This window comes from Myxine glutinosa, chromosome 5, assembly GCF_964187855.1.
Source record: "Myxine glutinosa chromosome 5, kmMyxGlut1.1, whole genome shotgun sequence".
Taxonomy (NCBI): Eukaryota; Metazoa; Chordata; class Myxini; order Myxiniformes; family Myxinidae; genus Myxine; species Myxine glutinosa.
Window position 1 is genome coordinate 152,250,628 of NC_136265.1, and position 27,659 is coordinate 152,278,286.

A 27,659-nucleotide genomic window follows, 5' to 3' on the forward strand; every position below is an offset into this window, starting at 1 on the left:
TTATTGTATAAATTTATATTTATTAATTTATAAATAGCCATAAATAATGGTGTAGGAGCAACAGCCCAACGGCCTCTACCAGAAGTAAAAATATTATAAACCACAAACACGTATGATTAGCTTTTTAAACAGTCGCTAATGCTATTTATAACACTAAAAAAAGAAATTTGGAGGAATCCTGACGTCCGTGAGGTAAGTTTTACTTATAGAACTGAGCGAAGATCTACTGTACTCTACAGTGCATTCAGAAAGTATTCAGACCCCTTCACTTTTTTCACATTTTGTTATGTTGCAGCCTTATGCTGAAATCGTTTAAATTCATTTTTTCCCTCATCAATCTGCACTCAATACCCCATAATGACAAAGAGAAAACAGAATTTTAGAAAGTTTTGCAAATTTATGAAAAAGAAAAAACTGAAATATCACATTGACATAAGTATTCATAACCATTCCTATGACACTTGAAATTTAGCTCAGGTGCCTCCCATTTCTCTTGATCATCTTTGAGATGTTTCTACACCTTGATTGGAGTCCACCTGTGGTAAATTCAATTGATTGGACATGATTTGGAAAGGCACACACCTGTCTATATAAAGTCTCAGAGCTGACAATGCATATCAGAACAAAAACCAAGCCATGAGGTCGAAGGAACTGCCTGCAGAGCTCAGAGACAGGATTGTGTCGAGGCACAGATCTGGGGAAGCCGACAAAAAAAATTCTGCTGCATTGAAGGTTCCCAAGATCACAGTGGCCTCAATAATTCTTAAATGGAAGAAGTTTGGAACAACCAGGACTCTTCCTAAAGCTGGCCGCCCGGCCAAACTGAGCAATCGGGGGAGAAGGGCCTTGGTAAGAGAGGTGACCAAGAACCCGATGGTCACTCTGGCTGAGCTCCAGAGATCCTGTGTGGAGATGGGAGAAACTTCCAGAAGGACAACCATCACTGCAACACTCCACCGATCTGGGCTTTATGGCAGAGTGGCCAGACGGAAGCCTCTCCTCAGTGAAAGACACATGAAAGCCCGCTTGGAGTTTGCAAAAAAGCACCTTGAGGACTCTCAGACTGTGAGAAACAAGATTCTGTGGTCTGATGAAACCAAGATTGAACTGTTTGGCTGTGAAAATGGAATACCTGAACAGGAGCTGCAAAGTCTCAGCAAGTTTGATAAAAAAAAATAACCAAACTAAAAATCCCTGGACTGTTCTAGCTTTAGCTGCAATTGACTGATTAAATTGGACCATTCCACTATTTTTCCTTATTTTGAAAGGGAACAGTGAAAATGTCATAGCCTCAATTAAAGAAAATACGTAAAGACATTACCAAAACCAATTATGGCATTACCTTTATTCAGCAACAAAGGGGCTGGCGGAATGTCCAAGGGGTATTTGCACACCGTCGAGCTGTCTATCCTGGGTTTGAATGTCGACCCAGCTATAAACGGTCACCATGGTGATTCAAATGCAGGACGAGGAGGCATCCATGTGTGCGTCGTCCTTTGGATGGATGTCAAAATGGGCCTCCAGCCTACCAGCCTAAGATGGTGGGCATTAAAGATCTCATGGTATCCTTCGTGGAGAGCAGGTGCGTTGTCGCCAGCACCGTGTACAAATTCCAAATTCCTGCCCTGACTTACTGCTGAGAAAGGAATGGCAAACCATCCAGCATAACTCTGCCCAGAAGCTGCTTCGTCAGCATTGACGCCCTGAAAAGAGTATGCTACAGCTCACCATCACCTCACACACATGACCGATGCTCGATGTGCATATTAGTCCCTGTACCTCTCGCACATGACCGATGCTTCATATACAGTCGTGGCTAAAAAATATTGGCACCATTGCACTTTTTTCAAATAACTAACAATTTTCTCTAAAAAAGAAGTTGAAATTGACAAAAGTATTTGGTATCCACAATTATTTATTTCACTGTTAATATGACAGAACCTTTGTTTTTGATTCAGAACTTAATATATCCTTTTAAATCAGAAAATAAAAATAAATGGCATTGACAAAATTATTGACACCCTAGTTTAATATTTTGTAGCACGGCCTTTGGACAAAATACCTGTAGTCAAGCGCTTCCTATAGCCATGAATGAGCTTCCTACACCTCTCTACTGGCAGGTTCACCAACTCTTCTTGTGCAAACTGCTCCAGTTCTCCCAGATTTGAACGGTGCCTTCTCCCAACTGTGATGGAAATTAGAAAGTCACTGCGAGGAGTTACTCGGAATCGTGTATGGTCATCATTGTACTTGTGCAACTACAATGAGCAACTATTGCATCTGAGCTGATAGCTCAAGATACTTGAATTGATCACGGAGTTAAATCTCATATACCGTGTCGATGCATCAAATGTCCTTGTTATTGACGTAGAAGTACGTGGATGTCTCCTAATGTACTTGTCCTCTGTCTTCTCCTGATGTATGTCCAAGTTCCACCTTGACCCTGAGATGGTTTAAAAAAAAAAATTAACACAAGTCCCTAAAGTGGCATGAGGATCCACCAACCAGAGCCACTGATCACTTTGGATCATAAAGGAGAATTGTGGGCATTGCTGAAAACTAATGCCTTTCGGGACCTAAATAATTAATCAGAAGGGCATCTATTGGGCAAGGTAGTGTGAGTGTGAGCGCAGTACCTGTCAGAGGCTGTTCCGCACCTGACAGGTGGCACGCGTTGACCCAGCAGTGGTTGAGGAAGAAGAAGCGCATCTCATTTTCAAGGGGTCACATACGAGGCACGGCCAAAGAGGATTCAGGGCATCGGATCTTCCTTCACCTGAACCCGACAACGAACCAGAGAATAGCAAAAGTCAAACATTACAAGCATGGTTGCCTTTTCCCTGCTGGAATTGCCATCACATAAACCATTACCATCGATGTCCTTTAAATGGTACAATGCACCTCCATTGCACCTGCTTTTTATAGTAAATCACGTGACTGACAAGCCACAAATCTCTAAAGAAAAAAAAATCCTTTCTGACAGACATTAAAACGATTTTTCTGGAGTGGAGATGATGTCAGTAATCATATATCATATCTAGACACTCACCCGACGAGTCGAGCTCTACGCTAACTATTGAATTCTGTTCTTGCTTAAATCCTAGAGGTGATCAATAAATCATGTAAAAAGTCGTCTTTGGCGAGAAAGCATATTGGACCGGTTCAGTAATCGTGACGTGGTCATATGTTGCCCCCAGCGGGAGGTAAGTAAATCGCAGGTTTGGGTTTCACAGCCTATAACATACAAAAATGTACATGGGCCTAAACAATTAGATGCCCTGTAGAAGACCAATTCCAACATCAATTGGAAATTGTTTGTACTAGCATGGATCGGCTCACTATCGCTGCAGAGGCACAGGCCTGTTTTAACTGAGGATAATGGCCTGACTGAACTGGAGTTGCTGTGTTGTCATGATTTCCACCAATCATAATACAAACATTTCTTTTGTACAAATATATATATGTAGTATTGGTGATATTATTTATTTTATAATGGTAATATTTTGTAATATTTTAAAATATAATATTTTATAATATTTGGTAATATTTGTAATATTGGTGATATTGGTGATGTAATATTGATGATTTATTATTTATTTTATATTGGTAATATTTTGTAATATTTTAAAATATAATACAAGTCAGGAGACGACGATGGTTCACGAGCGAGCGGTATTCAATGACAAAGGACGAACTATAACCGAAACAGGCCCGGACAGGCCAGGCCTGGAAATGTCAAAACGAAGGTTAGTGACCTTGAAATGAGATAGAAAAGAATGTATAATCAGTTATGAGGTTAGTTAGCTACACAATACCGAAAATTCGGTTCAATTCCGACAACTTTGAAGAGTTGACCTTTGTGACCTTCAAAGGTCAAAGGTCGAAGATTCTGAAATTTGTTGGAAAACTTGTATTTCATGATGTATGTGATAATATAAGATCATGTACGACATTTAACCCTATCAGGAAGCGAACAATGTAATAAAACCATCAAAAATTGACTTTTCTAAATTTCGTGACCTTGTGACCTTGACCTTTGGGTGAAAATGAAAAATCGCGCTAGACACGACATTGGCCTAACCAAATACCGAAACCCCTGTCAGATTCCACCAACTCCCTCGGAGAAGATGTAGCTTGAACCCGATTACCCCCGAAAAAGACATCTTTTTCGGGCGTGGCTCCGCCCACAATGGGCACAATACGCCCACTCCATGCAAGACACAACTAGATAATGATATCAACCTCCTACCCAAGTTTCATCAAGATCGGATGATATCATCGGGTAGTTATGCTGCGGACAGACAGACAGACAGACACACACACACACACACACACACACACACACACACACACACACACACACACACACACACACACACACACACACACAACGAATGTAGTGGTCACTTGATAACTCATGAACCAATATTTTATAATATTTGGTAATATTTGTAATATTGGTGATATTGGTGATGTAATATTGATGATTTATTATTTATTTTATGTTGGTAATATTTTGTAATATTTTTAAATATAATATAATAGTATTTTATATTTGGTAATATTTGTATTATTGGTGATGTAATATTGATGATTTATTATTTCTTTTATATTGGTAATATTTTGTAATATTTTAAAATATAATATAATAATATTATATAATATTTGGTATTATTTGTATTATTGGTGATGTAATATTGATGATTCATTATTTATTTTATATTGGTAATATTTTAAAATATAATATAATAGTATTTTATAATATTTGGTAATATTTGTATTATTGGTGATGTAATATTGATGATTTATTATTTATTTTACATTGGTAATATTTTGTAACATTTTTAAATATAATATAATAATATTATATAATATTTGGTAATATTTGTATTATTGGTGATGTAATATTGATGATTCATTATTTATTTTATATTGGTAATATTTTGTAATATTTTAAAATATAATATAATAATATTATATAATATTTGGTAATATTTGTATTATTGGTGATGTAATATTGATGATTTATTATTTATTTGTAATCTAAAAAGGTCCAAGTAGTGTAAAGCTGCTCGGAATTTAATTTGGTGTTGTTGCTTTGCTCTTCGCAGCCAAAGACGCCCATTGACTTGCGACAGGTGAATACCTGGGAGAGTGGATTCGCTTCCACTGTACAGGAAATGTCCAGACAGAAACCACATTCTACCTGCAGTTTAGGCAGAAATTAGTGATTTGTTCTGGATGCCGGTGATAGCTCGCCTCGTCTTCTCGAAACGTCCACCAACTAATGCAAGCAGATGGGACACCCGGTTTAATACCCATCTGAGGGATGGTGTAGGGTCGGTACGCCAATCCCAGAATTTGTAGCCGTGCTGAGAATCGAAACCAGTTGAGACAACTCAAAGGTAAGTGCTGTCATTACTGGCACTGCCCCTTGCCATGCTGCGCGAAAGAAATTGAAAATTTTAAATTAGAAATTGAAACATTATAGGATTCCATTTTAAACCAAATCAAAAGACCAACTATAATTTACAACCTTGGAAGGCCTGAGAAAAAAGTGACTTCAATAAGCATGTGCTAAATGCAATCTGTATTTTCAATGATAAATACGCAAGAAGGGTTTGATTCAATGTATACTAATATTGATATGTAGCCTAATCCCTGATCCCTCGCAGCCATCATTCTTAAGATTTCTAGGCCGTCCCCCGTGCAGCGGGAGACGAGATTTGCAATCACTTCTGTGTGTCTGTCTGTCTGGGCCATAACTTATTTTTATCATTTGAGCGTTCATCAGCGGTGTTGGCTTAGCGGTAGGGGTGCCGCCTTGGGATCCTAGGATTCTGGTTTTTTTTTTTATCATTTGAGCGTTCATCAGCCTGGTGTTGGCTTAGCGGTAGGGGTGCCGGCTTGGGATCCTAGGATTCTGGGTTTTTTATCATTTAAGCGTTCATCAGCCTGGTGTTGGCTTAGCGGTAGGGGTGCCGGCTTGGGATCCTAGGATTCTGGGTTTTTTTATCATTTGAGCGTTCATCAGCCTGGTGTTGGCTTAGTGGTTAGGGTGCTGGCTTGGGATCCTAGGATTCTGGGTTCAAATCCTGGTCTGATCGCTGAACTAACACCAGGGGGGTTGACTCAGCCTGTCATCCTTCCGAGGTCGGAAAATTGAGTACCAGTTCAATGGTAATTCCCTGTGTGTCGCAAGAGGCAACTAACAGGGTTGGTGGCAGGAAGGGCATCCAGCCATAAAACATTGCTTGAAAAAGGGGACCACGGTGCCCGAAAAAGACCAACCACTGCTCTGTGGGGAAAAATGGCCTCAAAGGTGCTTCTTCTTCTTTCATTATCAAATTTTCAACAAAGCTTTATTGTGATATTAAGGATAAGACAACTTAATAATTTGGCCAAAAGGTCAAAAATCAACATCACATAAAATCTTCAATTTTTACCCAATTCACCAGAAATTTTAATAATTTGCATATCGGGTCACTGAATTGGTTCACCAATCAAAAGCTAGAAGCTGCTTGTTTTTTTTAGATCAAAATGTCAAAGGTCAAGGTTGCGTAAAATCGCCAATTTTCACCCGATTGACCTGAAATTTAAGGAATGTGCATATTGGGTCACTGAATTGGTTCACCAATCAAAATCTACACGCCAATTGTTTTCGATCAAGTGGTCAAAGGTCAATGTTGCATAAAGTCACCAATTTTATCCGATTGAGTTGAAATTTGAGCAGAGTTTGCATATTGGATCACTGAAGCCGATTGCTTTTGAGGTCAAAAGGTCAAGGTCGCCTAAAATCATCAATTTTTTTGTGTTTTTTTTCGCTATTTTCGTCATGTTTTGTGTATGGAAGAAGTCTGAATACAAAGTGGATGCAGACGGGCTTTGCATATTGTACACCGCTCCTTTCCTATGCCATCTCCAGGCATTGCAAATCGTCATTGCTGGGCACCGAAGGGGGCTCGGCAGTGACGCACGCTGAAAGAGAGTACTCAGTTTTCACTCTGGTTGTTTGTTGTACACCGCTCCTTTCCTTTGCCATCTCCAGGCATTGCAAATCGTCCTTGCTGGGCACCGAAGGGGGCTCGGCAGTGACGCACGCTGAAAGAGAGTACTCAGTTTTCACTCTGGTTGTTTGTTTTCTTGCTTTCTTTCTTGTTTGTTTGTCCGGGCGATATCTCAGCCATCCTTTGAGCTAGGAAGCTGAAATTTCGGCACAACAGTGAGCAAGTCCTTTGTCAAAAACGGTATATTTTGTTTTTTGATTAATCAATAAATTGAGGAGTTATTTAATTATTAGCGATTAATTAAGTACTTATTTAATTAATCAAATTTCCTTTCTCTTCTGACCATTAACTCAGGCACCTTTTGAGTTAGGAAGCTGATATTTGGACACGCCAATGACCAGGTGATTTGCCTGCAAAGGCTATTTTTGATTTATTAATCAATCAATTAATCGATTAATTATTTAATTATTCGATTAATGACAAAAAAATTTTTTTTTTAAAGTTACCGATTCTGATGAAATAGTGGTAGTTTATGTGTTCTCTGACCAAATTGATTAATAATTAATTTTTTTTGGGATTATTATTTATTTATTTTCATTATTAATCATTTATTTATTTTCTTTCTCATTTGGCCAATATCTCAGGCACCTTTTGAGCTGGGAAGCTAATATTTGGACATGAGTAACCAAGTGATGTGGCTATCAAGGATATTTTTGATTTATTGATTAATCATTTCATCTATTAATTATTTATTGATTAATCGATTAATTATTTATTGAGTAATCAATTAATTATTTAATTTTTTATAAATGACTTATTTAATTAAATTTCTAAAAGATACATCTTCGGATGAAGCACTAGTGGTTTAGTTATGCGATTAGCCAATTGATTATGAAAATATTTTGTGATAATCTTTTATTGATTTTAATTATACAATTAATCAATCAATTAGTGTACACCTCTCCCTCCCAATGCAGCCTCAATGAGCTGCACTGCGGTATTGCCGGGCGCCGGAGGCACCCCTGCAATGCCGCGCTGCAGCATATTTAATTATTTGGCATGGGGCGGTGTACTTTGAATGTATTTGTACTTGTTCAGATTATTTTTAGTTAGTTAGTAAATTGCCAGTGGACGTCAAATTTATTTGTTCTTGATAATACGGGTAATAAATTATCTTGAATCTTAAAGCTTTTTTGGCCATGCGTTTGTAAGCGGATGGTGGGGCTCGGTGTGATGTGTATTACATAGCGACAAGACAATGATTTCAACATTAGAAATGAACCAGGAAGTACTTTCGTGCTATCTGCCATTTTAACTGGAAATTGCATGCGATACAACAATCCACTTTGAAAATGGCTGCCATGTCTTCACGTTAATATTGTTGATTTCTATTCTTCTTCCTTACTGTGTCCCACCATTCCCCTACATCCTCTGATACATGAAGTATATGTATGACAATGAACCATAGTTCTGTAACTTTAGTTTCACCCCTCATATTGGACTCGGTACAAGTACTGCAGCCATATAGAGTGTACGTGGTACAGTATCTCGGTATTCTTGAATGTTTGCAACCTCAAACTGGCATCCAAAAGGCAACACTGCTGACCAATTGTCAACTGAAACTTGCATCTTCTGGGTACAATATGGAGGACAAACTTTCCTTTGCGCATTGTCTCAGTCGGCAAAGGTGTCCAAATTAAAATGGAAATTCTACAACTAAAGCTGTGTGATTTGATTTTGAATCTGAGGTTTAACACATTACAATAACCTTGTTGGAGAAGGACACAGAGTTGCACATGGCTGAGGCCAAACACCTCTTCTCAATTTAAATTAATTATATCACCGTGAATGGTAGGTACGAAGTGGTACGAAGGTAGCGAGTTGTCGATCAATTGGGGAAATGATAAAGGTGAGGATAAGATGGTGTTTGCAAAACCAGCACAGAGGAAGGCTTTCGCTCGATAGATGAAGTTGGATGCAAAGCTTTATAGACATGGAAAGTGCAGCTATATTGGTTTCATGTAAGAACAGAAAGGGGAATTGCATAATCTAACTTTCAATAGATTGGATGTCTTCTCCTTTACCAAGTTTGTACTTTTACAGTTTATACCGAGCGTGTGTCTGGAATTGGAGGCAAACTTTGTTGTGTGATCAACACTGGAGTGGTCAGGGTCAGAACTACAGAGTTATATAGACTGAACCTTCTGCATTGGCTTACCATAGAATAGATAGATGGGTTAGTTTGTAGATCCAGAGCAACAGGGTGAAATTGTGAGAATTGTCAAGATTGACCATTTGTCAGACCAACATCTAATCAATTCCAGATAAGCAGAGAGTGACACAGCTGCTCTCCACCCATCAATAAGAAGTGGTACAAAACAGGAGACACAATGTGTGGTCATCTGAAAAACGAAGAGTGTCGGAGAGCTCATTTACTGTATGTAGACGAGAAACAAGACTGGGAGATAACAGGAGAGGATTTCATTGATAGCAACGTGTTGACTGCTTCGAGTGGAGGAAGTTAGATGTGCAGGTATGCAGGTGGTGTTGATTAACACAGGCAATGAGCTGGAAAGCAAAGCAACATGGAGACAGTGCAGAAGGCACAATACATATTGTTACGTTTGTAGGGGGTAGGCAGTGATTACTTTAGTCCAGGTAGATTTGTATAGATTAGTGTGCTCCGAGTGTCGTGAAGAAGAAGAACCACCAAATTATAAGTAAGGAATTTGTTTAGCCCGGATGTCGGATTAATTCGGCTCACTTCCCACAGCCCTCCTGATTTATTTCATAGGTTAATTAAGTGTGAGTCGGTAAGCGCCTGCAATGGGATGGTAGCGCCTGCAATGAACCTTGCGGGGACGACAGTTCCAGGGGGGGGTCGGGAGGGGGAGCTGTGTTACGTTTGTGGGGGAAGGGATACTTTAGTTAAGGTAGATTTGTATAGGTAGGTGCTCTGAATGTCATGTAGAAACCTAGATGTAATAAGTACTTGTTTAAACTGTGTGTTCGGATTAAGCTTGTATCTTCATCTCCATTACGAGGAATGGGCCATGTTAACTAGTATAGGGATTATGTTAATTTCCCTGTTCATCAAACCTCAGTGATTTATCCTTTAGCTCTTTTGGCACTGCACCATATAAACTAGTGAGAAATGCCCATTTATTGCACTAAATAATAACAATAAAACCAACCGGAAGCCAGTTCTGAACACTGCCGATGGACACCACCATCTACATCGCCTCACATAGCTCGGGCAGGCTGAAGACACACCCTGGGGACTCGTGATTGGCCAGGGTGGAGTAAGAAGCTACCCGCTGATTGGTGGAAGGGAGGCCAAGGAGGAATCCGAGTGCCGATTGGCAAAGGCCACCAAGGACGTCAGAGGCGAGCAAGAAGCGGTGCGCTGATTGGTGGAGAAGTACTGATGACGTCACGACCCCAACAATAAAGGAACTCGAGGACGGACATCTCTCTCTTGCTCTTGCTCGCTGACCCTGGACTCTTGTTCTTGCCCTCCGCTCTTACCCTGGACTCTTGCTCTCTGGCCCTCTGATCTTACCCTGTTCTTCCTCTCCTCTGGTTCCCTTGTTCTTCTCCCTTGCGCATTTGTGTTTGGACCGGCCATGTTCAGAGTGAAATCAGAGTTCAGAGTATTAGTTGAACGTTCAACTCAGATTCAGAGTGACATGTATATAGTGAAATCCGCTAATTGAACTGAACGCCTTTGTAGTTAAAGCTGGCTTTGGCTATCCATGGTCCCTGTGCTGTTCACCAAGGGGAATCACATGACAATATAAACAAACATGATAAAACTTCTTCTCCCAAACGTGAACTGCTTCCAGAAGCTCTGGCAAAGATAGTTTGGTTGCAACCTTTACCCCATCCATCCAACACAAACAAGGTCTGCCTCTTCCTCTTCTTCCCTCAACTTTCCTCAGCATGGTCGATTTCTCCAGACTTTTGATTTCTGCATGCGTAATGTGTCCAAAATATGAGAGTTCCCATTTTAGCATCAGCACTTCTAATGTACATGGTGGTCTAATTCCATCAAGCACCGATTTGTTTTTTCTTCTTACAATCCATGGAATTTTAACATTCATCCCCAAACACCACATTTTAAAACTATCAATCTTCTTCATTTATTTATTTTTCACTGTCTGTGAATCACATCCATATGTTGTAATTGGAAACACCAGAAAGAGCATTCAACACCCCCCCTCTTGGATTGTATTATCACATCTTTGTCTTTCCAGATCTTTGTCAACTGACATTACTGTTCTCCCCAATGCGAACCGTTTATTAATTTCTCCTCCACATCCTCCACCCGCTTCAACCCAGGAAGATGAAACTTTCCACTATTTCCACATGATCGTCTCCCAATTTGAACAGGTAGATCTTTTCAGTTGCCAACATTTTAGTCTTTTTATGCCTTGTAAAAAAACATCTCCCAAACCACTGAAGCGATCGATTCAAAATTTTACATGTGTCATCGACTAGGCATGGCGATTAAAAGTTGATCACGAACACATCATTGGTCACATGGTGTAGCAGCCATATTGGATTGAAGGAAAATATTAAATAATTATATCTCAGAAACCGCTTACCCTATCGATGCAAAACTTTACAAATGGCATCCAACAACATTGCTGCATATCATTTGAAAATGATGATGTCGTAGGTCGCGTGGTTTGACAGCCATATTGGATTGAGAAACAAACCTTATCCAATCAACATGAAACTTCACAAATGTGATCCCAAACGATCCACAAACTTGATCAAACGTGTACATTTTTGATGTCATATGTCATGTGGTTTGGCAGCCATATTAGCTTGAAAGCCGTTATTTAAAATTAAAAAACCCTTCTCCAAAACCGCTTCATCGATCGATCCAAAACCTGTCATGTCTGGTGAAAATGTGATACTTCAGAACAGCTGAAGGGATTTAAATCAAACTTGTTCATTTTAGGACAGTCAACAAGGGCATCTACCGGTTGTCATGGTCAGGGACTGCGCGGAGACACATTGGCACAATTGAATTGCTCTTGTTTAGGTTTAAATTTAAGACCAGGTTTTTCACTTTCCTTCTTTACTATTATATGATGAAGCAATGGCCAAATCAAGTGTGGCAGGATGGCACAGAGCTAGGTAGCGTACTTACAGCCAAACGTTGATTATATCGACCAGAATATTTGAAGGCAAGGTGTTACATAACAAAGGGTGCTGTTCTTCAGCTTTACATTAAGCTGGGTGTCTCATCTACTATTATGCATTGGTGGATACTAAAGTTCCCATGGTGTTTTTCACAAGGGTGGGTGAGTTATCAATGACACCATGAACAAATTATAAATCCCAATCACCTTAAATCGAATGTCAGGCATAACCAGCTAAACTTTGAAAGACTTGGGCCAAAAACTTTCCCAGCTGACCCCACAAGAAGGGAGAATAAAAAGACACCATGGAATGTTTTATATCCACCAGCTAATACAAGCAGATGGATCCTCATCTTTGGGATACCCATCTGAGGGATGGTGCACTATGTGATGCAACCCTCTACCTGCAAAACACTGATACGACAGTTTATAGCCGGGTCGTGAATCTAACCCAGGCTCGACAGCTCACAGGTAAGTGTGCTACCTCTGCACCTTCCTGTCAAGGACAGGTTTGTTGGACCAACTGATTTGCATGCACCTTGTTCAGCAATATTGCAGCTGTTAATGTCAATTGGTTTCCAACTTTGTCCTGGGCCAGCCTGTGTTAAGCATCACCAACAGCTACCGCTCCACTTCAGTTGCATTTCCATAATGAACTATTTATCAATTTCACCACTGTTCAATGAGTTCCAGAAAATAGTGATGACATAGGCCAGTTGAATACATGTAAATCATGCCAGAATTAAAAGGAGAATACATTGCTTTACATTATCTAGTATTTACGAACAAGCTCAAATCATTTGAAGACGACTTTATTCCAAATATATTCTCCATGAAGTGTTTATCTTTTCAAAGAAAGAAATATTTGAAGGGCAAAATTTGATTGTCCTCTTATTAGATCAATAATAGAATAATTGTAGAACATTAAATCACACAATTATGGTGTGATGACGTCACGACAGCAAAAGACATGAAAACACCAGTCTGTGATTTTAGGAAAACAATATAAGAATGGGTATTTTCACGTATGTTGCTAATGTGACGTCATTTCAACCGAATGATCTGACTTTGAAGAAATATTCTGCAATTTATTATTTGTGGAATACTTCTTACTTTCTGAAAGATCCTCTTGTTTGTCTATTTATAGATTTATAGATTTGTTTGTCTTTTTTTTAAAGGGCCCCTTTAATATGTACGTATATATAATATATAATGTATATGAAGGGCATCCGGCCATAAAAACATTGCCTCAAACAGGGAACCATGATTGTCATGGGGCCCGCAAGGCTAACCCGCGCTCTAGCGGGGAAAATGGCCTTAAAACGATCATTCATTCATTCATTTATGTATACATATACTGTATATATACGAGTATACATATATGAATGGGGTCCTTTTGACCATGTACCAGCAGCTCAGCAATCCCTTCTAAATGCAAAACATGCATTCGTTATGTCAGTCCAATTAAAGGAATATCCTTTATCCTCGGACCATTTACTTCACCAGAAAAAAATCTCAAAATATACCGTGAGCAACATACCGTAAAGCACAGCAGCAGTGCAGCAGCAGCGCATAATTATTGTGCCTGTGCAAATTAAGAATGACCTCTATAAAACATCTTGTATAATTGCAAAATAAATTACCTGGTTCATGTTCACAGTGCTTACTGACGTTTTCCACCCACTCACCACACTAATGTGATATATATATATACATATACGTATACCCACACACATACATTCTGTCGTGGCCAAAAATATTGGCACCCTTGCACTTTTTTCAACAAATGCATCATTTCTTCCAGAAAATAGTTGAAATTTAAAAATATTTTGGTATCCACATGTGTATTTCTTTGGTTTGCAGTGGAACAAAACAAAAAAAAGCTGAAAAAATTACTAAATCTTACCTTATTCCACACAGAAATCCTAAAATGGCCCGGACAATACTATTGGCACCTTTTAGAAGTTGTTAGAAATAATTACATTTCAAGCAGGTGTTACGTGGTCCCCTCGGTGAATACCTGGTCTCGGTGACCCCCGGACCGTGAGAGGAACTTCGCCAGAAAGTTGTATTATATATGCGCTTTCGCCACGCAATCCATATGAATTCCACCCAAGAGACAACTGATGTTCAAGGATATATTTCAATGGTAATGATACCATACAATTTCAATGATACAACCACGGAGATTTTCCCCGAGCAATCAACAACAAACAACCATCAACAATTCCCAATCCACAATCAATTCCCTATATGATTAAGATGGCCATCTTATATATGTGTGTCCCCGTTGGTACTCACGACCCCCTTTTGGTCTCGGTCCCGCACAATGTCTCTGGGCCCCTCCTGACCAAGATGATGGTCGGCGTCGCCGCACTCGGGCGGTTGAACGAACCCCGGGTGGACGTGTTTCCACCGGGCAGGTATCGTACCAGGCACCACGGCTGCAGCCCCTCGTGGCCACGCGAAGCGGGTACGGGAAAGCAAGCCAAAAGCCCCACGCCGCTTGCAAGGCGTGTTAGGCCCCAACGTGCGACCCGTACGCGTCTTTTTAGACGGTGTCGCGAACGGTGCCAAACGCTGGGTCGGTGCACGGCCACACGACAGTTTGACGTCCACCGGGCAGGTATCCGTCCCGGTAATTCCTCTCGCCAGACGGGCTCGGGAACGCCGCTTTTCCACACGGCTCAATCAATCCCACCTTTCGTCGGAGCGGGGCGAGGAAGAAGAATACTCGTCGCTTTTCTTCCTCGTGTCTTTTCCTCTTCCGTTTCCGGCCTCTTTTTCAGAAGGGCTCCTGACCCTCCAACCACAACAACCCTTCATCTACTACACATGGATAAGCAAAGACCTGAATGGTAATTCCACATACATTCACATAAATATGTAACACTCCCCCCTTCAAGAAAGAAAGTTTGAACCCAGCGAAAACTTTCTTTGCCGGCCAACTTGGATAAACAAACCAGGTAACTCAACCCCCAAATCATCAGTTCCCCTGGGCAACAATTATCACAACTCAAAAATAAAGCAACAAAATTTTACAAAACCCCCAGAGATTTTACAAGGTAATTCACTCTGGACAAAGCACCAGCAACGACATTGTCCCTGCCCTTTACATGTTCAATTTCCCGTTGGACTCCTACCAAGCCAAACTCCATCTCATGACCCTCTGACTTTGACTGTCAGTTTCTTGTGAATGAAGGTGAAGGGGTTGATCAAAGATCCAAAGTTAAGCAACTCGATAGCACTTTTTCCGGGAGGCCAAGCCGAGTATTCACTACATGGATGCCTTTAGGAACGTGGAGTTCACGGTTAGACCGTGCAGGAAAGTTCTATACATGGACGCCTTGAGGAACGTGGAGTTCACGGTTAGTCCGTGCATGAAAGTTCACTACATGGACGCCTTTAGGAACGGAGCGTTCACGGTTAATCCGTGTAGGAATCTTGGCTCGGCGGCTCCGCCGCCTTCAGTGCTTCAGCTTTTCAGAACTTCCCTAATAATTATGGGGGACCGCTTGTCACTGTAGTCCCCTGAATAGCGGTCTCCTTCTCGGCCACTACTTTGACAATCCTTCCTTCGGGAGCTGACGTAACTCAGGGAGCCTCCATAATAATATTGATTGCGGCCACCACCCAAACTACCGCCCAGTTGTACTCTCCTGTAGACCTCTCGACGCCTACGAAATGCCTTCCCTACTGTTATGGTCCGACCCTCCAAATCCTTGCCATTCCAATTCTTCTCTGCCTCTCTGGCGTCGTTTGTGCTTGCAAACGTGACAAAGCCGAACCCTCTTGACTGTTGCGTTTCCCTGTCTCTTACCAACCGCACTTCCACCAGCGGCCCATATCTGTTGAAGACAGAGGTCAGAACTTCCTCCTCTGTTTTGAAGTTCAGTCCCCCTACAAATAACTTGGTACTTTTGTCGCCACCCCGAGCTGGTGTGGTGTTATTTTCCTTGCTGGGCTCTTTACCAACCCTCAGGTTACCATAAACTTGACCCCCGGCCAAATCATTCCCGATAACCACAGATACACCCTCTACAGGAAGTGTGGCTTGTAAACCGACGGTGACCGGTCCTGACACCAAATCGGACTCCAAATGGATGACATGAAGTGGAGCACTAACACCGCCCCCGATCCCCTGTAAACGAACACTATCCCCCGTTGCCGTCTCCTCGGACCATGGCAAAATGCCTTCAAGCATTAAAGATTGATGTGCTCCTGTGTCCCTCAATATCCTAACCGGTCTCCGGTTAGTCGAGGCTCCCTCCAGTGACACAAACCCCTCTGAAATAAATGGTTGGTAACCCTTTTGATGGCGATTTCTCACAATGGCCATTGCATTTGGAGTCGTAATAGTCGGACTCCGCTCTGGGTCTTCCCTTTTCATGCGGTAACAACTGGACATCAAGTGTCCAGGTTTCTTGCAAAAAGCGCAAGTAGGCCCGGAGGAAAAACTCGTGGTCTGCCTCGGGCCCCCCGAAATATAAGTTTGTCTTGGGCCCGCATCCCTCTGATTTCGAACAGGTGGGGTATCCACGTTGTCCCCATAATCCTCTCGAGGCCGCCGCCATGTATTGTCGTTCTCCGCACCTGCTGTTCCCCACCTCCCCTGCGGAGATCTAGGCGAGGAGTTAAGTTCGTGGACCCCTATTCGGTGGGTTAAGGCATAATCATCTGCCATGGTGGCTGCATCCCACAACTTTGGTACTTTCTTTTCCTGCAGGTACACTTTGATGTCCTCGTGGACACACTGCTGAAATTCCTCCACCAGGATCAAGTCACGCAATGTTTCGAAGTCTTTCCCGACTCCTTTTGACTCACACCACCGATCAAACATGTTTTCTTTCACTCTGGCAAACTCCACATGGGTCTCACTCTCCCTCTTCCTGGCATTCCTGAATTTTTGCCTGTAAGCTTCCGGAACCAACTCATAGGCTTTGAGGATGTGCTTCTTCAGTACCTCATAATCTGCACATTGGTCCATTGGTAGCGCCGAATAAATCTCTTGAGCTTTCCCCACCAGCACACTTTGCACTAGTATGGTCCAGGCCTCCTCCGGCCAGTTTAATTGTCGAGCCACTTTCTCAAAGTGTGGAAAAAATTTCGCGACTTCCTTTTCACTGAACGGTGGAACCAGCCTCACATGTCTGCCCACATCCCAGGTTTTCTGGTTAGGTGTCGACCCCGTCAGCAAGGGTGGTACCTCTCCCCGTTCTCTCATTAACTCCAGCTCCTTGAATTTAATTTCCTGCTGAAGCTCCATGTCACGTTCCTTTAATTCCCTTTCCGCTTTTCTCTCCTCTGCTTCGAGGTCCCTTGCAGCTCTCCTCTCCTCTGCTTTTCTCCCTTCTAACCTTTCCTGGAGTTCTCGTTCCACTCTCCTTTCCTCTGCTTGTTTCTCTTCTCTCCTCTCTTCTGCTTTCCTTTCTTCTTCTGCTCTTTCCTTTTCTGCTTTCCTTTCTTCTTCTGCTCTTTCCTTTTCTGCTTTCCTTTCTTCTTCTTTAATCCGTTCCTGGCTCCGTAATTGCAACTCCAGTTTCCGGAGCTCAACGTCTTCTGGTTCTTCGGGTAGCCACTGCCAGGCTAACTCGTCCCATGTTCCTAATCCCACCATAGACTGTATCACCGTGGTCTGCAACTCTGCCTTCCTCAAATTAGTTCGGACCTCCAAGTTAAAATGTTTGGCCAATTTCAAGAGGTCCGACTTTAGTAACGCTCGGAACTGTGCCTCACTCGGGGTTACCACAAAGTTCTGTGCCACAAACGCCATGGTGCCTATCGTTAACACCTGTTAACCTTCACCCAAGACTTTACCCCAATTTCTCAAAAAATTTACCAATTAATAATTAATTAATTAATTTTAATTAATAAAACTATTATTTTATTATGTTATACAATTTTAAATCCCGGACGTAGACCCAATTGCGAAGCCACAAATCGTAATTCGGACGAGCCCCCAATTCTGTTACGTGGTCCCCTCGGTGAATACCTGGTCTCGGTGACCCCCGGACCGTGAGAGGAACTTCGCCAGAAAGTTGTATTATATATGCGCTTTCGCCACGCAATCCATATGAATTCCACCCAAGAGACAACTGATGTTCAAGGATATATTTCAATGGTAATGATACCATACAATTTCAATGATACAACCACGGAGATTTTCCCCGAGCAATCAACAACAAACAACCATCAACAATTCCCAATCCACAATCAATTCCCTATATGATTAAGATGGCCATCTTATATATGTGTGTCCCCGTTGGTACTCACGACCCCCTTTTGGTCTCGGTCCCGCACAATGTCTCTGGGCCCCTCCTGACCAAGATGATGGTCGGCGTCGCCGCACTCGGGCGGTTGAACGAACCCCGGGTGGACGTGTTTCCACCGGGCAGGTATCGTACCAGGCACCACGGCTGCAGCCCCTCGTGGCCACGCGAAGCGGGTACGGGAAAGCAAGCCAAAAGCCCCACGCCGCTTGCAAGGCGTGTTAGGCCCCAACGTGCGACCCGTACGCGTCTTTTTAGACGGTGTCGCGAACGGTGCCAAACGCTGGGTCGGTGCACGGCCACACGACAGTTTGACGTCCACCGGGCAGGTATCCGTCCCGGTAATTCCTCTCGCCAGACGGGCTCGGGAACGCCGCTTTTCCACACGGCTCAATCAATCCCACCTTTCGTCGGAGCGGGGCGAGGAAGAAGAATACTCGTCGCTTTTCTTCCTCGTGTCTTTTCCTCTTCCGTTTCCGGCCTCTTTTTCAGAAGGGCTCCTGACCCTCCAACCACAACAACCCTTCATCTACTACACATGGATAAGCAAAGACCTGAATGGTAATTCCACATACATTCACATAAATATGTAACACAGGTGATTCACCTTTACTTTGGAATTGAACTCACTTATGTTGAGTTGCAGGTGCCTGCAATATAAAAATCACTCATTCAACCAGGTTGAAAAGCCCTGGTGTTGGGTGGGCTAGCGGCTAGGGTGCCGGCTTAGGATCCTAGGATCCTGGGTTCGAATCCCAGTCGATCGCTGAATTAACGCCAGGGGGGTTGACTCAGCCTGTCATCCTTCCGAGGTCGGCTAATTGAGTACCAGCTCACTGGTAATTCCCTGTTTGTCGTTAAAGGCGGCAAAAAGGGTTGGCGTCAGGAAGGGCATCCGGCCGTAAAACATTGCTTCAAAAAGGGGACCGAAAAACAACAACAACCACGGTTCCCGAAAAAGGCCAACCCCCGCTTTACGGGGAAAAATGGCCTCTGAAGGTGGTTTTTTTTTTAACCAGGTTGAAAAGAGAAAAGGAGCCACTCTGCTGTTTTGTGTCACTGTGTGTACCGCCATGAGCATGGAAAAAAAGAAAGAAAACCAGAGAATTGTCTGAGGAGGTCAGAAACAAGATTTTAGCCAAGCATGGACAATCTCAAAGCTACAAGTCCATCTCCAGAGACCTTGATGTTCCTGCGTCCACCGTACACGATGTTATTTTGAGGTTTAAGGACCATGGCACTGTAGCCAACCTCCCTGGATGTGGTCGCAAGAGAAAACTGAATCCAAGATTGCAGCGAAGGATTGTTTGTATGGTGGAGAAAGCACCTCGATCAACTGCCAAAAAGATTCAAGCTGACCTTCAGACACAAGGTACGACAGTTTCAACTCACATCATCCATCGCCAACTCAATGATAGGGGGTTCTATGGTGGGAGACCCAAGAGGACGCCACTGCTGAGAGAGAGGCGTAAGAAAGCGTGATTGGAGTTGGCCAAAACACACCTGAACAAGCCAAAATCCTTCTGGGAGAATGTCCTGTGGACAGATAAGACCAAATTAGAGCTTTTTGGTAAAGCACATCATCTCTATTTTTGCAGAAAACAAAATGAAGACTTCAAAGAAAAGAACACCTTCCCTACTGTCAAACATGGAAGAGATTCAGTGATGTTTTGGGGTTGCTGTGCTGCCTCTTGCACGAGGTACCTTGATTATGTGCATGGCATCATGAAATCAGGAGATTACCAAGGCATTTTGGAGCACAATGTTGAACCTAGTGTCAGAAATCTGGGTCTCCGTCAAAGGTCAGCAGGACAATAAACCCAAACACACTTCAAAAAACTCACGACTTCTTGACCCCCCCCCCCCCCCCCCCCTCGCCAAACAACGTTACGATGTGTTACGATGTGTAAATAAAGGTGGAAAAGTCTTATTTAATGCAATTTAATTCCAGGCTATAAAGCAACAAAAGGTGAAAATGTTGAAAGAGGGTGTAGACTTTCTATAGGCACTGTATGTACCGACGAAAGTCACTTCTTCAACTGACTTTTTGAAAAACTGCCATCAGGGCGATGCTTTCGTGCTAGACAGATGAAGAAGAACAATTTGAAAAAAAACATTTGTACCATTTGCAATTCAAGTGTTATATTCAAATTCTTGGCCATTTTGATGTTTACTCCATCTTCAAAAATTTTCCCCAGGTTTCTTTTTATTCCTTTTGATGTTTTCTTTCTTCATGATGTTTGAACTTACAGTGTCACGATATATGTGTTTACATATATATATATATATATATATATATATATATATATATATATATATATATATACAGATTTGGCATTTAATATGGAATAATTTTTTTGTGGGGGTGAACTTACTTTTCAAGATGTCTTAGAACCAAAAGTTCATTGGAATTATGTTGAAATTATTCTAGATTTTGTTAATGTGACCTTTAAAAGAAACAAAAACCACATTTGACATTTCGAAACAAATAAATTGATCCTTGAAAGTGATGTAAACTGATATCGAACTCAATTCATGGACAGTACTGTGATAAACTTCTGTACGTTTTCCAGAAGTATCTCTTTATTTTGCACATTAGCCAAATTTTTTTAATAACAAAAACAAAAGTTAAATTACGACTGGGATTACGGACAGTAAAATTACAGTTCAGTACTTCGTGTAACCCCCACGAGCATTCAGGAGAGCACGTACACGTTGAGGCATGCTGTTCACGAGATTTGCCAAGGTTTGGACAGGAATCGCTTGCCATGCAGTGACAATAGCCTGCTGCAATTCACGCACAGAGGTCGGCTGCTGGTCCAAGTGGTCCATTTGATGCGTTAATTCTGCCCACAAGTTCTCTATCCGATTCATATCCAGGGACATGGCAGGCCACTCCATATGCTCTACACCACGGTCAGCAAGAAAGTGTTGGATCATGCGAGCACGATGAGGCCGTGCATTGTCATCTTGGAAGACAAAGTTTCCTCGAAAGGCTGCATGAGCAAATGGAAGCAATATTTCTTCCAGAATGGCCCTGTGCTTGAACTGGTTCAGGTTTCCATTCAGAACAACCAGGTCAGTTTTGCCCCCTGCATGAAAAGCAGCCCAAACTGTCACCCCACCACCTCCAGCTTGGACTCTTGGCACTATACAATCTTTCTTGTAGGCTTCATGCACTTGTCTGCACACTCGGACGCGACCATCTTGACGATAGACCAGAAATCTAGACTCGTCACTGAAGATCACGTGATTCCAGTGTCCTGGCTGCCATTGACGGTGCTCTCTGGCCCACTACAATCGGCGCTGGCGGTGTTGTCTGGTCAGGCGTGGCTTTCTCAGGGGACGCCTGGCACGATAGCCTGCTTGAACCAGTCGTTGGTTGACTAGCCTTCTGGATACAGGCACATTTGTCAGTTGCTGCCACTCTGCCCTAAGCCGATTAGCTGACTTGGTACGGCCATTGCGGACTAACCGGTGCAGCTGGCGATCATCCCTCCTTGTGGTTCTGCGGGGATGTCCTGGCCTCAGTATTGGAGTAGGGACACCCCTCTGAGCATGTCGTTTCAGGATCTTTGACACCTGACCTTGAGTGATGCCATACTGCCGAGCAATAGCACGCTGTTTCATGCCGTAATTTCGTAAAGCCACCACTCCATGACAAACAGCATTGTCGAGTTGACGGACCATCTCCAGAGGAAGCGGCAATAACTTTTGGAGACGTGCAGCAGTTGTTTTCCACTAATACAGAACGCAACAACCCTTGTATACCCGACTGTGAAGCCAATCATCAAATGCACCTGTCCGTACATTTTGCCACGCCACCTGTGATATAATCCTGTTGTTGACTTCTTGCTGCGACAGACAATCAGTGACATCGTTCTTTTAACAAATAAATCACCAAAGTGTAAAAGAAACTCACTAGATTGATATACTGAGTTAAGAAAGTAAACCCAAGTCAAGAAAAAAAATATATTCCATATTAAATGCCAAGTCTGTATATATATATATATACACAGTCACGTGAAAAAGTAAGTACACCCCATGTAAAGTTTTGACTTTTTCAACATATTTCAACATACAGCTATTTGATCTTCATTTCAACAATATTGATAGATAAAGGTGATATAATATAACAAATATCATGAAACATTTACATTTTGTAGTCCATTGTATAATTTAAATAAACATAAATGCAACTTTCACATGTGGAAAAAGTAAGTACACCCCTACATTTATCACTATTTCAAATTCCCTAAAATTAGAATCAGGTGCACCAGCTCAGGTGCAAATGATTAGAACATCGTTAGAGAGGATCTTGGAAGAACCTGTCTTATTTAAACCTCAGACATTTAGTTTGGTTTGCTCTTTGTTGTTGAAGTGTGCGGCGTCACCATGCCTAGATGAAAAGAGCTCTCTGAGGCCTTCAGAAAGAAGGTTATAGATGCCTACGAGTCTGGTAAGTGATTTAAAAAGATCTCCAAACAATTTGAAATCAATCATTCGACTGTCCGGAAGATCATCTACAAGTGGAGAAGATTCCAAACAACTGCCATATTGTTCAGGCCAGGTCGCCCCAGCAAGTTCAGCCCGAGAGAAGACTGCAAGTTGCTGAAAGAAGTCTCTAAGAACCCCACAATGCCATCACGGGACCTACAGGTAGCTCTTGCCACTGTTGATGTCAAAGTGCACGAGTCTACCATTAGAAAGAGACTGCACAAATTTGATCTACATGGGAGGTGTGCCAGGAGGAAACCTTTGCTGTCCAGAAAGAACATCAGGGCAAGACTAAAGTTTGCAAATGAACACTGAGGCAAAGACCAGCACTTCTGGAACAATGTGCTCTGGACAGATGAGTCAAAGGTAGAGCTATTTGGCCACAGTACCAGAAGACATGTTTGACGAAAACCAAAGACAGCATTTGACCACAAGAACCTGATACCAACTGTAAAGCATGGTGGTGGAAATATTATGGTTTGGGGCAGCTTTGCTGCATCAGGGCCTGGACAGCTCACCATCATATAATCCACTATGAATTCTTCCTTGTACCAGATGGTGCTTGAGGATAATGTGAGGCCATCTGTCGGAAAGTTGAAGCTCAACCGAATGTGGACCTTGCAACATGAAAATGACCCTAAACATACCAGTAAATCCACCAAGGAATGGCTGAAAAGAAAGAGATGGAGGGTTCTGGAATGGCCAAGTCAAAGCCCGGATCTAAATCCCATCGAGATGTTGTGGGTGGATTTGAAACGAGCTGTGCATGCAAGAAACCCCTCAAACATCGCACAGCTGAAAGAATTCTGCATGGAGGTCGGAGGAGTTGGCAAAAATTTCTCCCAGTCGATGTCAGAGACTGGTTGACAGTTATAAGAAACACCTACTTGAGGTTGTTTCTGCCAAAGGGGGCAATACCACCTATTAGAGCCAAGGGTGTACTTACTTTTTCCACTTGTGAAATTTGCATTTATGTTTATTTAAATTAGACAATGGACTACAAAATGTAAATGTTTCATGCTCTTTGTTAAGTTTTATCACCTTTATCTATCAATATTGTTGAAATGAAGATCAAATAGCTGCATGTTGAAATATGTTGAAAAAGTAAAAACTTTACATGGGGTGTACTTACTTTTTCACATGACTGTATATATATATATATACACACGTGTATATTTATGAGGAGCGGATGGTACAGCACGGGTAGCATGGCTGGGGGGAGTGGGGGGTGGATGAAGCATGAGCGATGGGGAAAGGCATGTGTGAAAGAGAGGAGGAAGATGTTTGAGAGGAAGGTGAGAAGAAAGGAGGAGGAGGGGAGATTTGTGAAAGCAGTTGGACAAGCACAGCAAGGTGCTTGGACGGGGAGGGAAGGTGTGTGGGTGAGGACATTGAAGTGGCAAGGGATTTGGAGGATGGAGCCAATATTGTTGAGTTTCCTGATGCGGGCAACGTATGATGTGCTTCGGTCACCAGTAAACTTGAGATTGTGGTGGTTGGTGCAGGAGGAGAGATGCTATTTGTGTGGAGGTGTGGGAACGGTGCAGCATGCACTGAGTGCATGCTCAGTAGCATTGGTAGCAAGCAGATACAAGTGGCGGCATGATCAGGTGCTGGCGGTGGTAGTGCAGATGGTGCAACAAGAGGTGCTGAGATTGAGAGAGAGAAGAGTGTAGAAGGAGACTGATGGGGGAGAGGTGTTGTTTGTCAAAGAGGGTCAAGTGCTAAGAGGTGGAAAGAGGTGGAGGTGGAAAGCAAGAGGGCTGTCAGATGCTTGTGATTGGCAGGTGGTGGCAGACCTAAAGCCACAATTGGTATTCCCAGAGGAGTTCTGTGTGACAAGGTTGCGGCCCGACATTGTCATCTGGTCAGGTGCAACAAGACAGGTCATCTTAGGGGAATTGTCTGTACATTGGAAAGAGAACATGGAGGAGGTGCACGAGAGGAAGAGAGAAAAGTACAGTGAGCTGGAGGCAGAGTGCCGGGAGAAGGGTTGGCGAGTTTCGTTTCAGCCATTTGAAGTGGGGTGTAGAGGGTATATTGGCAATTCCTTTTCTGAATTTCTTGCTCAGCTTGGAGTGTGTGGGACAGAAAGAAGGAGGATGTGTGACAAGGTAGCCCAGGTTGCCTTGAAAGGCTCACTTTGGATATGGAGGACGTTTATGGAGGCACGTCGAACAGTGTCGGTTGAGGTTGTGGGTGGTGGTTCATTTAAGCCTAAAGGGGTAGTGACTGAGCACGGAAGAGAAATGGAGATGTGTGAATGGTGTGTTTGTCTGTGTGTGTGTGTGTGTGTGTGTGTTTGTGTGTTTGTGTGTTACAGCAGCATGCCAAAAACCATTATAAATGACAGTTTGAACATTCGAAGTGGTTTGATCGAAAGGTAGGTGGTGTGGTCATGTTGGTTGGTCGATTGATGTATTTAAGGGTAAGATTTGAATGATTTAATGATATTATCATATTATAGAGTGTGTAAGGAAAGTTATAAATATATGATAACACATTAAATCCTATTGCAAGTAAAGTTGGAATAAGTTATGTTGCATTGATGGGTTGACTGACTGCCTGGATGCAACTGAGGTTGTGGATCTACTGATGTACCATCTATTGATGTGTATCCATGATCGAGGTTGTGGATCTGCCGTTTGGAGAGGTCCTGGGCTGAAAGGATTGAAACCTCGAGGAAGAACGGTACCCAGCTGATGTTCCATGCAGTCGGGAAACTAGTCAATTGCTTACGGGTTAAGGTTCTTGCTTTAGGTGGAGGAACTATGTTTGAGGTTTACAATTTAAATAAAGTTGAATATGGGATGTTGTGAAATTAACATCATTTACAACAATCCTTTAAATTATTTAAGTTTAGGAACAACCGATACTGTACAATTAATTAAGTGTGTGTGTGTGTGTGTGTGTGTGTGTGTGTGTGTGTGTGTGTGTGTGTGTGTGTGTGTGTGTGTGTGTGTGTGTGTGTGTGTGTGTGTGTGTGTTGCAGGAGTGGGTGTGGTTTTGCATTAATGTGTTTTTGTTTGAGTGGTGCATGTTGTAAGGGTAGGTGGTCGGTTGGTTCGGTGTAGTTTTTTTTTGGTGTGTGAGTGTGTGAGTGAGTGAGTGGGTGATGGGCTTTGGATTTTGTGAGTGGAGGCGGTTTTGTTTTTGTAGTCTGTGTTCTCACTGGCTATGGGTGGGGGTATGTACGTATCCAGGTGTATCGAGGTTGAAGGGCCGAAACGGGATGATGCTGAGGACCTCGACTGAGGACCCCGGTCAGTGAGGCACACTTGTGGTCAGGTGTGTTTTAATAAAATTATACATAATTATATATATATATATATATATAGTCGTATGTATATAAATTGTAACCATCACAAAAAACAACTGTGTCACTAATAAGGCAAACAGTGGAGCTAAGTAACCGGAATATAAATACTTTCCCAGTACAATGTCCGAGATTAATGCAAATTAGTCTCGGTGTATCATCAATTACGAGAGCAGTATAAAGCAGATTCGCCATAAATCTTGAAAATTTATGGCATATGTGTGCCTCGAGTCATTCGCCGTGCTGAAAAGGCTGCTCTCAAGTCGGGAGATACATTTTTCTTTCACACATAAATCGCAAAGGCTTAAGGCCATTCCTAATGTTCCCACACAATAAATTCATTCCCAAACTTGCACAGGCAAATTTGACTTGCGACTTGCAGCGAAGCAAAGGCCTGTGCCATCGTGTAAAGAGGGCTCATGATGCACGCACATTGACAATATTGTTCGCTTCCATGGCGATATTTACAGCTGCAGACAAATCAGTAATTTAATAGCTGAGATTATGGAGAGCGGGGTGACTTTGTGAGCCTTTTGTCGAGCGTTCCACCATTTGACCACAGAAACGGAAAGCCAGGAAATTGTCATCTGGTCAGGTTCCACCACAGAAAGCCAGGATATTATTCCCTTTAAGCAGCCTGACTAACAATTCGGGTTGTGATTGGAGGGAGGTGAATGGTGTAGCAGTGTATTGAAAAAAAGATGAGATGAGACATTTACCATTGCAGAAAAGTGCAAAAAAATCTGTCCATGCTGGGGTATGAGCTCTGCACTCCCAGCAACAAGAGGATAGCTCTGGAGGCGATCAACATCCATCAGGGTCTTGAAGGCAGCCGCACGAAAGGTGCCTAAGCACACAGCAAGCCAGAATGATAAATCTTCCCTGAGAAATTCCCCATGTAGTTGACTGCGGTAAAGGCAAACAATGTTTCATACGTGTCTCGGTGGAAGCTGCTTTGGTTAAACTATTGTGTGATGAGGTTGTGACACCAATGTAAGGGGGTCATTTGGCAAAAAAAGTAGACTGTAAAAGGTACCGCATGTGCATAAGTTCAGTACAAAGTGTTTCGAGCAATATTTGAATTTATTATTTGAGATTTTTTATTTTAGTGTATACAAGATAGAAAATTTACCGTGAAAGAAAATTACAATTAATTAATTAAGACTAAGCTCGTTAATTAATAAATTAATTAATTAAGCTCGTGAAAGAGCTAACATTAATCACAAAAAAAAAAAAGGACACAAAACATAATAAGGGGAGCAGTAGACAGGATGGGGAGAGAGGGTGAAGCACACAAACACAACATTTGAGAGCAGGGACATCGGGAGATATGTGGGAGGGAGAGGGCTTGGGGGGAGGAGGCGTGGGAAGGGGTAGGGTGGGGTGGGAAAAGTATAAAAGACAAGGACACTGCAAG

The 27,659-nt window shown here is 42.4% G+C and overlaps 1 long non-coding RNA gene across 1 annotated transcript in view; it reads right to left on the reverse strand.

Moving 5' to 3' along the window:
* Positions 1–2,388: 2,388 nt before the first annotated feature.
* Positions 2,389–27,659, reverse strand: part of LOC137428223 (uncharacterized) — a 50,773-nt gene continuing 25,502 nt past the window's right edge. Inside the window, exons 2-4 of the long non-coding RNA XR_010984664.2 lie at positions 26,962–27,089; positions 2,637–2,776; positions 2,389–2,443 (exon numbers count right to left, since the gene is read on the reverse strand). This is a non-coding gene — a long non-coding RNA (uncharacterized LOC137428223). The remainder of the gene's footprint in view (positions 2,444–2,636; positions 2,777–26,961; positions 27,090–27,659) is intronic.